The sequence below is a fragment of the Corticium candelabrum genome, chromosome 2 (assembly GCF_963422355.1).
Source record: "Corticium candelabrum chromosome 2, ooCorCand1.1, whole genome shotgun sequence".
Lineage (NCBI taxonomy): Eukaryota > Metazoa > Porifera > Homoscleromorpha > Homosclerophorida > Plakinidae > Corticium > Corticium candelabrum.
Genome location: NC_085086.1, coordinates 4,512,596 through 4,524,821, shown reverse-complemented (window position 1 = coordinate 4,524,821; position 12,226 = coordinate 4,512,596). Strand labels below are relative to the sequence as shown.

At 41.8% G+C, this 12,226-nt stretch overlaps 1 long non-coding RNA gene across 1 annotated transcript; it reads right to left on the bottom strand.

The window, feature by feature from the left end:
- Positions 1-2,469: 2,469 nt before the first annotated feature.
- Positions 2,470-11,939, bottom strand: LOC134198623 (uncharacterized). The gene is made up of 6 exons (XR_009972879.1): positions 11,711-11,939; positions 11,559-11,660; positions 5,409-5,629; positions 4,526-4,597; positions 4,309-4,460; positions 2,470-2,721 (listed from the first exon to the last, which is right to left on the bottom strand). It is a non-coding gene; the product is annotated as an uncharacterized LOC134198623 (long non-coding RNA).
- Between the last annotated feature and the right edge of the window lie 287 nt (positions 11,940-12,226).

The following is a 12,226-nucleotide window of genomic DNA, read 5'->3' as shown; positions in this document are numbered from 1 at the left end:
TCGGAAATCTACTGGAAAGAAGGACACTAGGACGAAGATTACTGTCTGTAGAAGATGTGCACGTAAAGGACAACATATTGGCTAAGTCTTATCCAATAAAACTGACGATAGAATGGTGTATTTGCGACTAATCACGTGGTAGCGTCTCGCTAGTTTTTTAGTACACTGCCGTCTCTTGGCGTTTTTACACCAACAACCTAGTAAATTGTAAAGAGGGCATGTGATCGCGTTTTACTGCATTCTAAAATCTGGTGTGCATCTACCAACACGGGAGGATTCTGACCCCAAACTTGACGCACTGTGCAGTAATGGGAGTAAGAAATCGTCAAGTAGGAACAGCGGTTCTGCGCCTCAGCAGTCTTTCAAGGTGGGATAGCGCTACTCCGTTGAAATTTCTTTGCGCTGAGTGCTGTTTTCAACGAGTTGCGATATTCCTTTACTTCTTTGTAATATAAGTTCCTAGCTAATGTTCGCTTGTTCTGTTCTTCTGTAACTTTATCAAATTTATTTTCGAGTTTGCTAATAGTTGTAAGTGTTTTGATAATATAAGGAGTCATAAGTAGCCAAGGGGATTGATGTTGAAGAGATGTAGAGGCTGAACTGCTTGTTGATGCATTTTAATACATACTCTACGTGTGCATCTACTATGGGAAGAGAAAATGTGGAGAAAGTGTCCATCCTGGCAGAGATTGCCAGTCTTGTACTAGATGTGTCACGACTGCAGAGATCCAGAAAATTGAAATCAAATCAACCCATAGTCTTGCTTGTGTCACAAATGTGAACAATAATCACTCAGTATTAATTATTATCAAATATCACTATCATACGACCATAAATTCATTTACTAGAGGAATAATGAGTATGTACTACAAGTATATACAAATGAGATCAATTTCCAATAATTATAAGGCATGTAACTGCAGTTTATTATTAATAGATAGTTATCAAATTAATTGATTAGTTGACTAATTGCTGCACAGTCATTACCTGAATATACTGTAGTAGACATGTTCAATAGTCTAATTTGTTGCTGTGATACAGACCTGCGTTGTGTATTAAATCAGACAATTCTTTTCAAGACATGTATAGTATATAGATCAACATTTAATTAGCCAAAAGCTAGACAGTAGAATACGCTAGCAAGTAGTTTGACAAGTTGAACAGTGTGTACAGTAGCCTTACATTCAGTCACTGCCGAATCTGGCGTGGCTTTGACGTTAGCATCAGCGGGAATGCAAGGTGATTACAACAAGTGGCATTCGTAGATATGAGCACACGGCCGTCTCAAAGAAGCTACTTTACTGAAAACACCATACGATGATAGCACGGTAGACAAGCTTCTAGTAAGAAGGCGTCTAGTGGTGTGTCGACTCAACGGTGTTGCAGTGCGTAGTTGAGTTGGCTGTTGACTTGGCAGGTGTTCGAACAACGAGCCCGTATGTCATACAATGTAACACAGGTCTTCCGGGACCGCCGATGAGTCTTAATCTTATGTATTGCAATAAAATGCATATTTCGTCGTGCCGGAACACGTGGAGCTATATGCGGGTGTGCGGACCGGCGCGCTAGAAAATAAAAGCCAGGTCCTACGGGACGTTGGCTGAAGGACTGTGCAGTGTCCCCAAAAGTAGGCGAATTTTTTTTGGGGCCCACTTTCTTTAGTACCCGGATAAACGTCCCGTATACGCTGTATTCTGCACGTGCCAGAAGCCCGTCCTTCACGTGCCGGCTTTACGTATCCGCACCAAATCCAGTCAAAAGTGCGTTTAGTCCCGCCTGTTTCTTTCGCGCTCTTTTCGATTTCGCGACATGTTTGCCAAGTTTTCGAGCTCTTTTTTTACGACATTCAAGGGCAGGTTAGACAGTGAAGCCGTACTTATGCACACGTACATGAGACTCAATCTGCACTCCATCACGTGCCTACTTCTTTTTCAATGCATCTAGGTCCGCTAGACACCTAAACAGACAAGATTGTACGAGACTGACCTTTCCTAAAGTGAGTCCAGAGAAGGGCCAGCTCATCACTGTGCCCAAAGCCACTCACTTTAGCGACCCACACAGTAGCCCAATGATGCCCAGTGAGTCTGCCTGCAGAAATCTGGCTGGAAGAATCAATGAGCAGGCTGGAGACAACACTCAAGCCGGTGCATTCCTATTTGGCGTATTCAATCTTGAAGGAATTAAAGAGTTCCAAGCAATACATGAAGCCAAATCCATTGTCTCCCAGTTATATGTACGTGAATTTTACTAATTAACCGGATTTCGCTAAAGCACACTTGAAGCAGTGTGCAAGAGTTACTAAATGCAACATTGTACACACACAACTACAAACTGGTTGTTATTTGACTTGCTACTCAGTACTGATATGCCACAGATTGTTATCAGTGCTCAGTATACACTAGCTTATTATACATGTGGTGTGTGTGTGTGTGTGTGTGTGTGTGTGTGTGTGTGTGTGTGTGTGTGTGTGAGTGTGTGTGTGTGTGTGTGTGTGTGTGTATGTGTGTGTCTGTGTCTGTGTCTGTGTATTTATATTATTATATCCAACCGGTAATGACTATAACTGGTTAGAATTGAATTCTACAGCATCGTAAACTGGTAAACAAATGTCACAGCTGTTGCACTAGCAGCTTGAATAGTGGCATGATTTTGCTGAACACTACTTTGACATGCCATTCATTGATCCAACCTTCCAAATATATGCAATCTTCTTCACATGTCCTACACACAATGCAAAATATTAAGCATAGCCATTTCGTCAGTAAAATTTTTCATTTAATTAATCAATTAATTAAAAGACTGTACAGTACATGAACTGGTTACTTGTACAGTGTAATGACATGGACCACACTCGCTGAACCATTGATTTTCAAGGGACCAATATATATGGACATTTGTTGCTGTCCAGAACACCACAGAAAAGTATAGCTGCACCATTTTTGCAGCACTGGCTGTTAAAGGCAAAACATACATACACGCCTGCACTGGAACATGTACAAAAACCCTTTTTTGCTAAAGTTTTACTGATAAAACAGTTTTACTTATTCTCCAATAACTGATAATCTAGACCAATACAAGCCGATACCGATCGATACACGTAGCCAATCCAATATTTCACGATTATCTGTAATATTGACAACTTAATTAGTTAACATTGAGTCATATTTGTGGTATCGTAGGTCTTGTACCCTGCCACAAGAAATAAACTTATTCCAAAAATTACAGAGGCAAATTGCAGTCCTCTCTCAAGTGAAAGTGTTCCTAGAATGAGATCTCTTCTTTAGCTTCAAATTCATCACGAGGTGACCCTCACACGCCAACCATACCTCTACACATGCACATCCTCATTCTGTATTATTGGCTGCAACCAAACCATGTATCGTATACATGTAAAGTATATGTAAAGAATGTAAAACATACTTCACTTTTCCAACATTTATTTAATACTTAATTTTAAAGATTGAAAACTTTTTTGAATAATCTGAGGTGTGTTGGGTTTGATAGTTTATGCAACATGTAAAATTATACCTAAAATCATATTTGTCTGTAAATTTACAGTTTGATAATAATTTCTACAGCCTACATTGATTGATTTATACAGTCTATTTATATATAGTCAATATGATCTTATACGGCCAGTCAATATTGATTGATATACACAGTCAATATTGGTTGATATAGTAAGACTATTACTGCTCGCTCCTTCATTTTAGTTCTCGTTTGAATTCCTTGTTATCTACAAGCAGTGCATTCCAAATAATTTCACTGGTTGCATCATGGGGTTTTATCCATAAAAAGTCTATGTCCACACTAAAGAACAAGGTCACCAAAATAATCCATGTTTCCACATATACATACGTCTTGCTGCTTCTTGACTAACTTGAAATAGAGAATGCCAGTCTTCAAAACAAGGTTAAGCTCAACACTATTGCTAATGTATATATCAATCAATATTTACTGTACAGTATACATCAATCAATATTGCCTGTATACAATAATATTGACTATATATAAATTGGCGGTATAAATCAATCAATGTAGGCTGTATAAATCATTATCAAACTGCAAATTAACAGACAAATAATTGAAACTAAATTTTAGATGTTGAATTAATTAACTAGCAAACCCAGCACACCAGCACACGTCAAATTATTCTAAAAATTTCTCTAAATTCTTTAAATTAAATATTAAGCTAATGTTGATAAAACCAAGGTATACATGCTAGCATTGCTTACACACAAATGTTTAGAATATCAATCTTGCTAAGTGAATCCTTGCCCAAAATCTATTTATTTATTTGAAACGTACCAAGAATTTTTTCAACTGCTGCTCTAAAACTCAATTGCTATACTCAATTCCTGATTTATGTGGTTAGCAGACCATTCCCATGCCAAACTGCACGCAGAAGAAGATGCTCCTAAAGCACATGTCAGATGTCATCCCTTCCTTTACAACTCCAACTGACACAAGAGACAAGTTCTCATTACTGATAGTTAGCCAAGTAACACACAAGAGTGATTCTCACGGAAATTTGGCGTCTCTGTGTCCTGTGCTTGAACCAAGTTGGTAGAAGCACGAACAGACGGTCTGACAGCAACTCAAACAAAATACAAAATGTAGATTTTTACTGTGGAGGGATGGAGGGATTGTACAGGATTAGTGTCTTCTTTCATTCATGAATCTGTCAGCCAATCAACTGTCTGTCTGTCTGTCTGTCCATCAGTCTGTTTGTATCTCCATCTCTTTGTCTGTCCTCTGTCTGTCTGTCCATTGTTTGTCCATATTTCTGTCTGTTTGTCTACTTGTCTGTCCATTGTCTGTCTGTCTGTATGTCCATTTGTCTGTCTGTCTGTAAGTCTGCCAATTGTCTGTTCGTCGGTCTGTTTGTCTGTTCATCTGCCTGTATGTATGTATGTCCATCTCTCTGTCTGTCCTTCTCTCCATCTGTCTGTCTGTCCATTGTCTATCCATCCATCCAAACATCTATAGATAAGTGCTATTTTGTCCGTCCCGTCCGTACATGGAAGTTGCATCATGGTGTACAGACAGGTAGTAGAGTCAGGACAGGGTGGAGGCTAGTCACTTTGATTCTTCATCTGTCTGTCTGTCTGTCTGTCTGTCTGTCTGTCTGTCCATCTGCCTGTCTGTGTGTCTATCCATCAGTCTGTCTGTGTGCCTGTCTATCTCTCTGTCTGTGAGTCTCTCCATCTGTCTGTATGAGTCTGTCCATCTGTCCGTCTGTGTGTCTGTCTGTCTGTCTGTACATCTGTCTGTCTGTACATCTGTGTGTCTGTCCATCTGTCCGTCTATCCATCTGTCTGTGACAGTGTCAGTCTATCCGTTTGTCTGCTTATCCATCACTCTATCAGCAAACACGTGCTACACGATCCAGTCACTACAATCTGTACCCAATGCTGCTGCTTTGTCCTCCACAACAGCCGACTTCTCATCCTTCACGTTCTCCACTCCTCATTGCTGTTGATCCCCATCGGCTGTCACACCTCCCAGTCCCTCCTTGACTTCATTCACCGATTTCACACTCACAGCAGTTGAAGTGGTTATCGGTTGTTGAACAGCAAAGGCATTAGATTACTGGAAGTCAACTTTGACAATTCAAATGAGAAAGAATCTAGACAATCAACACAATTCCCACACGATCAAAACACACACACACACACACACACACACACACACACACACACACACACACACACACACACACACAAACAGAAAAACAGACAGACAGACAGACAGACAGACACTGATAAACACTATTACATGATCTAGTTGCAAGAGGGTAACACTTCTAGAATTTCTAAATCAATGAACATAATGCTGAAGGTCTTTGTCATATAAGAAAGTCCTTTACTCTACATTGTTCATGACAGACACACACACACACACACACACACACACACACACACACACACACACACACACACACACACACACACACACACACACACACACACACACACACACACACACACACACACACACACACACACACGTGCATGCTCTGTATGCACAAACCTACAATTAGCCTACATATCCTAGAATAATCATAACATTAAAGCATGGTATGTTATTGCTAGGTGCATCAGGAGAAAGAGTGGTTTGATGAGACATGCCAACTTCCAAGCACTCTGAATATTCAACGTCCTAGTAGTGATGCCATTCAACAGTTCAGAGACATACTGCTCAATCAGCCACCATTGGCTATAGCATGTCAAAGCATTACCACCCATCAGTTTTCAAAGTTGGCATGCACAAGATGGCTGACAGATGACCTTCTTGATAGTTTGTCCAGGCTTGTCAACAACTCATCAAATGACTGTATGTCGCTTGTGTTGTCTGAATACAACAAAAGATGTATGACAAACTATGTTTCTACTGCACTAAACGGCAGAAGTAGCATTCGCTTGCTTTTCTTCATTGTAAATGTCAGCATTGATCCACTGTCTGGCACTGCTTTTGCTACTAACAAAATCCTTGGAGGCAATCACTGACTGTGCTTGTTACAGACGTATCAACCAACTTGTCCTACTATGGCGATTCCCTTGGCTATCCAGTGCCCCCCCCCCCCCCCCCCGACCTCCTTTTGGAATGTAAGCAGACATTCTCTGAACTGCAAAAAATATTGGGAGAGCAGATTGCAATACCTCAAAGCATCTTCAACTTGCACAGGCCCACTTTTGACAGAAATGGCAAACATGCTTGCTCCCGCGGATGCTGCAATTACCCAGTGCAAACAGATTCATCATCTTGTGGTGTGATTGCATTCATGTTCGTTGCTACTGTGTCATTTGGTCCACATGAAGTTTGGCCGTATGTTCGCCTTCCACAAATTCAATGCCATCCTCTAAAATCTTTACTTCGTATTTACCACCAGCCAAGTGCATATGCTCATTACCTACGGACTGTCTTGGCAGTTTGGTTAGTCAGAGGCAAGATTGACATTCAAAATGTTGTCAGCAGTTTAGCGTTTGACAACAAGAAGACACTTCCTAAGCCTTTGCAGGAAAACAGAAACAGTCGATTACTCAGCCTTAGCTTGAAAAAGAAGCAGGTGAGCTCTGATGTATTGGGACTTCTTCAGGCTGCAGCAACAGCAACTAACCATCCAAAACTAGATGTGCCTGGCAGACTGTCAATCACACATTCACATGTCAGGGACAGTGATAAGACAGAAGCCTACCAATCTGCAACGAGCCTCTTGTCTAAAGAACCAAACAACCAAGATAGTATGTTGTGTGATAAAATCACACCTGTTGAAAGTCCTCTGCAAAGCCCCCTTCCTAGCAACATCATTAGCGTTAGTGACGAAGCCAGGCTGAAAACAAACCCACCAACAGAAGTGAACCTTTGTTTACCTCAGGATATAGCTTACCTATTCCCTGCAAACTACAGCTACCTTGTTGTTGAGCACAGCAAGAAAGAGCAAGATGCTTTCTTGGGAGCAGAGTCCTACAACTTTACACTAACAGTATGGACAAATGCAAACACTCCTCAAGCAGCAGTGCAATGGATAGAAGACTTTGAAAAAATCTCAAAAACAACATACAGAGTAACAAGAGAAGTCAAACCATCAGGTCAAAGAGTTCTGTTTAAAACAGTGCGACACTGTCACCACCAGCAAAGAAACTAACTAAAACCCAAGAGAAAATGAAGTCCCAAATTCCACCATCACGTATGTTCAAGAGCACCAGAATGAACCCTTTGAAAAGTTGAGATGCGAATTCGGTCAAAATTCGGTGAGAGGTGCTACGTAGTTGAGCAGAACACGCGCCGAAATCGATGAATTCGATTCGTATTCTGACGGAAGCGGTAGCGTAGCGGAAGTAAGGCAGTATTTCCATCGGGTGGAATTCGGTCCGTATCCGGAGTATGCGATAGTTGTTCGCCTCGAATTCTGGCCAAAGAACAGGCAGTAGTGATTCTCTTCAAATTCGGGCAGAAGTCTTTGAATCGGAGAGTACTCCAGATGCAACGCGCAACCATCAGATATGCAAAGTATATCCATTCATCTATCTACTAGATCCACTCCTCTGAATCGATGCCATATACTCATACAAGATATAGTTATTAATTATTATCTGATTCGAGATCTTTGGCGTCGCTAGGCAGGTTCGCAACACTCTCAGATCGACTACTAACACCTGCTCTCTGTATTGAACGGAATGCGATAATTGATGAAGTCATAAACACGTGCAATCAGTGGGCCAATGAGCAATGATTATACGTCCATGTGCTCAGTTGTCGCTTACTTATTACCACAAGTCGTGTAGAATGGAGGAGAAGACGAAGACAAAACCCACACGACCCACACGAATTAAACAAGCCGCGAATCGACAAGATGACTACGGAGTGGTTCAGGTAGGTCAGGCGATCAACCTGGTCACGTTTCTACGATCTAGCTTTGTGAACTTCAGAAGTCAAGTATTACTGTTTCTGTAGATTGCTTGACGACTGTCCATATAAAGTTTGATGCGAACAAGGTAAAGGGTGGTCACTGAGCCGTGGCCGGAGGCTGACAGATCGGCATGGAAACGTTGTCGCATTCGACGAAGTTCGTCACGATGCAGGCTTTCTGCTAGGAAGTGACTCGTGTAGTTTGTGTATGAGACTATTGTTGCAGTGTAGTAGAAGCTAGTACAGCACAGTCACGTAATATGGAGATCAATATTCTGAATTGATGTGGCATATGATACACGCATATGTTGTACACAAAGGTCTGGCGAGTTTCTCGTTCGTAGCTAATTCGGTATGAATACACTCAGTATAGAAATGGCCACAATACGCAGAGAATTCGAATAGACTCCGGTTACGTTTCTGTTCGAATACGATACGAGTTCTGGTGACTATCGGTGTGAATACGGAGCGATTTCTCACCTAATTCCGCGTTGTTTATTAAGTATTCGGCCCGAAGTCACTAAGTAAAAGTGGCCAAAACTTGCAACAAACCCGGAACGAATTCGCTTGAGTCTAGGGGTAAATTCAGTATGAATACGCAACGGATTCTCCCTAATTTGAGTGCAAATCCAAACTATATTATTGCCGAATTCCAGCCGAATTCGCATCTCAACTTTCCAAAGGGAAGAAAACAAAGTGTCCAAGTACCTTGAAAGTGCGAGTCTATTCTAGCCTAGCCTTGGCTATTGCCAACCATCCTAGCAAAGCATGTCTGATTGACATGCAGTATAGCCACAACCACCCTGTAAATAGTGCACATGCACTTAGTTGCAGGCCTGTTGCTAATTGCGCCAAAGAGGAGTACAACAATTTGTTTGAGTCAGGATACTCAGCAGCCAGAGCTCGACATGAATATGTTAACAGACTACAGCTAAAATTTGGCACTTCAGATGTTGAAGTTGCACTTGCTGATCGGTCCATCAACCCCAACTGCCAGGATGTCCAACGCTTGTTTCAAAAATGGAGACAGAAGTGTGTTGGCTCTGAAAATGGCAAATTAATGTTTGAGCGTTTATCGCTAGAAGTAAACCAATTTAATGAAGTCCATAGCTCAGAAAACGGCAGAGCGTTTCTTCAACTTTATCAGTCAGCTGAGGAGACCAAAGAAGCAATGGCTCCTGAAAATCCACCAAAAGTTAAAAAAGTCACTCACAATGTTCCATTTCTTTTAGCAGTTGTCACACCCTTAATGGCGAGAGCTCACAAACTATTGTACCAAAGCAGTGAAATGGTCTACTGCGATTCTACAGCCAGCTTAGACAACTTAAACACTGCAGTGTTTGTACTCAGCTGCAGCACTGTTGCAGGAGCTGTACCGTTAGGGTGTGTGATGGCTTCAAGTGAAGATGTAGAGACTCTTACAGCTGCATTTAAAGCACTTGTCAGCATCCTACCTGACTATGCCTTTTTTGGAAGAGGCAAAATTGCAGGGCCGTTAACAATTTTAACTGATGACTCTGCAAGTGAACGAAGAGCACTCCAGATAGTATGGCCAAAAGCACAACTGCATCTTTGTGTGTTCCATTTCCTCCAAAGCATGTGGCGTTGGCTGTGGAGTGATAAGTCCAGGGTAACAGGAAACGACAGGGTAACTTGTATGCTGCTCACAAAGTGCCTTCTGTACTCATCTTCAGAGCAAGCCCTAATGAATGTAAAAGCTGAAATTGAAAGCAGTCAATTTCCTGTTTTCAAAAAATGGATAGACAGTTACTGGCAGCGAAAAGAAGAATGGGCTTTATGCTTCCGGACACAATTCCCAACACGAGGAAACTACACGAATAATTATTCTGAAGCAAGCATAAGAATAATCAAAGATATCCTGTTTCAAAGGCAGAAGGCCTGGAATGCTGTACAGTTATTCCAAATGGTGCATATAACAATGGAGTTGTATTATCAGCGCCGCTTACTTTCACTGGCAAGTAACAGACTTGATCACTTCGTGTCATTAAAATATACATTAGCTGGTGTGAAGCTTGGTAGCACTTCCTTCGATAATGTAACAGCCACAGAAGAAGACCCTGATGTATACATGGTTAGAAGCCACACAGATCCACACAACCACTGGATAGTAGACTTGAAAAACTAGGGGAATGCTCTTGCCCGGTAGGATACAATGGAACACCATGTAAACACCAGCTCCTTGCAGCAACAAAATACATGAAGTCCATCATCAACAAGATTCCAACTGATTCCCCAAAAGGACGCCAGCTCCTTGCAGGCATAGCTCTTGGAAAAGATTGCCAACCCATTAGCTTCTAGAGCAGTCTTCACCAAAAGTCAGATGAAGAGTACTTGCAGTCCCTCTCTGTTGATATTCAATGGCATAATGAAGACATACGGCATTCTTTCAAAGAATCAGCCATGCTGAATGATGATCTGTTCCAACAGAAAAGGCAGAAAACAACCATGAAGGAGACTGAAATACCCAGTAGTGGTGAAGACAAGAATCAGACAATCGAGACAGTCAAAACAAGTCTCAATGAAGTCATGGTTGACCTAGAAATTGGACTTGCCCCCAACATGACAAATAATGATGGGTATCTGATAGCTGTTAAAAGTTTTGTGAAAACTACTGGAAATGTCGAGGAAAATTAACACATCCACCGACCAAGCAGCAGCGGTTGGTTTCAGCATTACACACTTTTGGCAGTCATACAGGAATAACAAAGCACAGGCAAAGAATTCGGGTTCAGCCTACAGCCCTCAGCAGACGAAAACATGTAAAAAATTCAAGCTCTGTTCCTGCAAAAGCTGGCCACCCCAGTGTGTTTAATAGTAGGAGAGCAACTCACACAACTCCTTCTGTCAGTAGGTATGTAATGCCGAAGCGTATACAAAAGATAAAGAGACAGCACAGTCTGTCCGCCAGTATTCAGAAGAACAGCAAAAACGCTTGACAGACTTTATTAGAAACTTTATACCTAGAAGCATGTTTACTATAGTTATACAATGTAAGGTATAGATTACGTGTAAGCCCATGCAATGTTCTTAAGAGCTAAAAAGTTAATCTATGTCTACGTGACTATACGTACCGTAGTCTAGCTACTAGTAGTTTGCATATTTTAATAGATTGCTAACTGTATTACGTGTCCACCAGTTTGAAGAGATCTCTGCTTGAACAGCTGAAAGTTGGAACAGCTCCTTTTGCGATGCAAGTGCACTGACGCAGATTTCTGCTGAATTATGAACTAAGAAAAATAAGTATCACAACGTAAGGTAGACGAAACGTCTAGCCTACCTGCTATAGCTACTTTGTGCGCATGTGCTTTGATGGCCCCCGAGTTCGAAAATTACGACGCAGCTACTGCTTCAGCAACGTCAATGGTGTGGCGTCGCAAGGTGCGCAGTAGTCAACGAACGCAAACAACAATACAACCATGTCACGTTCCTTCTGCCAATGTCACGTGCAGATTACAGCGTATACGGGACGTTTATCCGGGCACTAAAGAAAGTGGGCCCAAAAAAAAATTCGCCAAAAGTAGCTGCATGCGGTAATCTCATGTTGATGCAGTCTCATATTGCAATCTCATATTACAATCTCACTAGTACACCCGCCCAATGGGCGGTGGCAATGTGGGCGGTAGCAATCTATTGTTGTACGCCACTTTCCTTGCAGAAGACGCACCATCCGTGACACACGGACTCACGCACGCACGCACGCAAAGGCGGCCCGAGCCGGCGCATCTTGCACTCTGGGAATTAGAGGATGGCGTACAGTGGCTGGCGATCGCACGTCACATCCGCATACTCGTTA